The following is a 696-nucleotide window of genomic DNA, read 5'->3' as shown; positions in this document are numbered from 1 at the left end:
CTCTCTCTGTCTATACATATGTAGCTTTCTTCAGCAGCCTGCTACAGTTCCCCTCGGTAGCAGACCGAAACGAAGCAGAGGCCGGTACACGTGACCATTGCAAATGAGACGACAGTTTGGCAGAAGGCAGAATAGAAAAATGAAGATGGATAGACTTCTTGAAATCAGTCTGTGAAAAATCGTCTATCGCCTTCAAGCCATACATCTCCGACAACGTACATCTCTTGGAGCCACAGTACAGAAGCAACGAGACGACATCCACACCGCCTACTATTCCCACATAAACTTACTGTTTTCACCTTTGTATAATCGTATGAGATGTGTGTAGCTACACATAGATGTATTTATCTATCTACTGATTCTTACCATGTACGTTTGAGACGTGTATCCCTGTGGGTATGTGTATGATCTATCTACGAAGTCTAGCTTTTGTATGTACGTAGTGGATGTGGACGCCTACGGATATACCTATCTGGCTACCTCTCCGAAAACCTGCTGCGGAGTAGATGCACCTGTAGTACAAAGGAGGAGTGGCCCGACATTTTCGCACAGCTACTGTCCCTGACCCAAGGCAGTCCGTGGTATAAAAGAGAAAAACAGAAGTGAACGGACAAGGAAGCAAGTACTTCTTCGCCTTCGGCACTTCCTTGGAGACAAAGAGACGTGATTCAAATGTAAGCATTCTCTCCTCTCCTT

Source organism: Cystoisospora suis, assembly GCF_002600585.1.
Source record: "Cystoisospora suis strain Wien I chromosome Unknown contig_31, whole genome shotgun sequence".
Lineage (NCBI taxonomy): Eukaryota > Apicomplexa > Conoidasida > Eucoccidiorida > Sarcocystidae > Cystoisospora > Cystoisospora suis.
Note: the sequence above shows the minus strand (reverse complement) of the source record.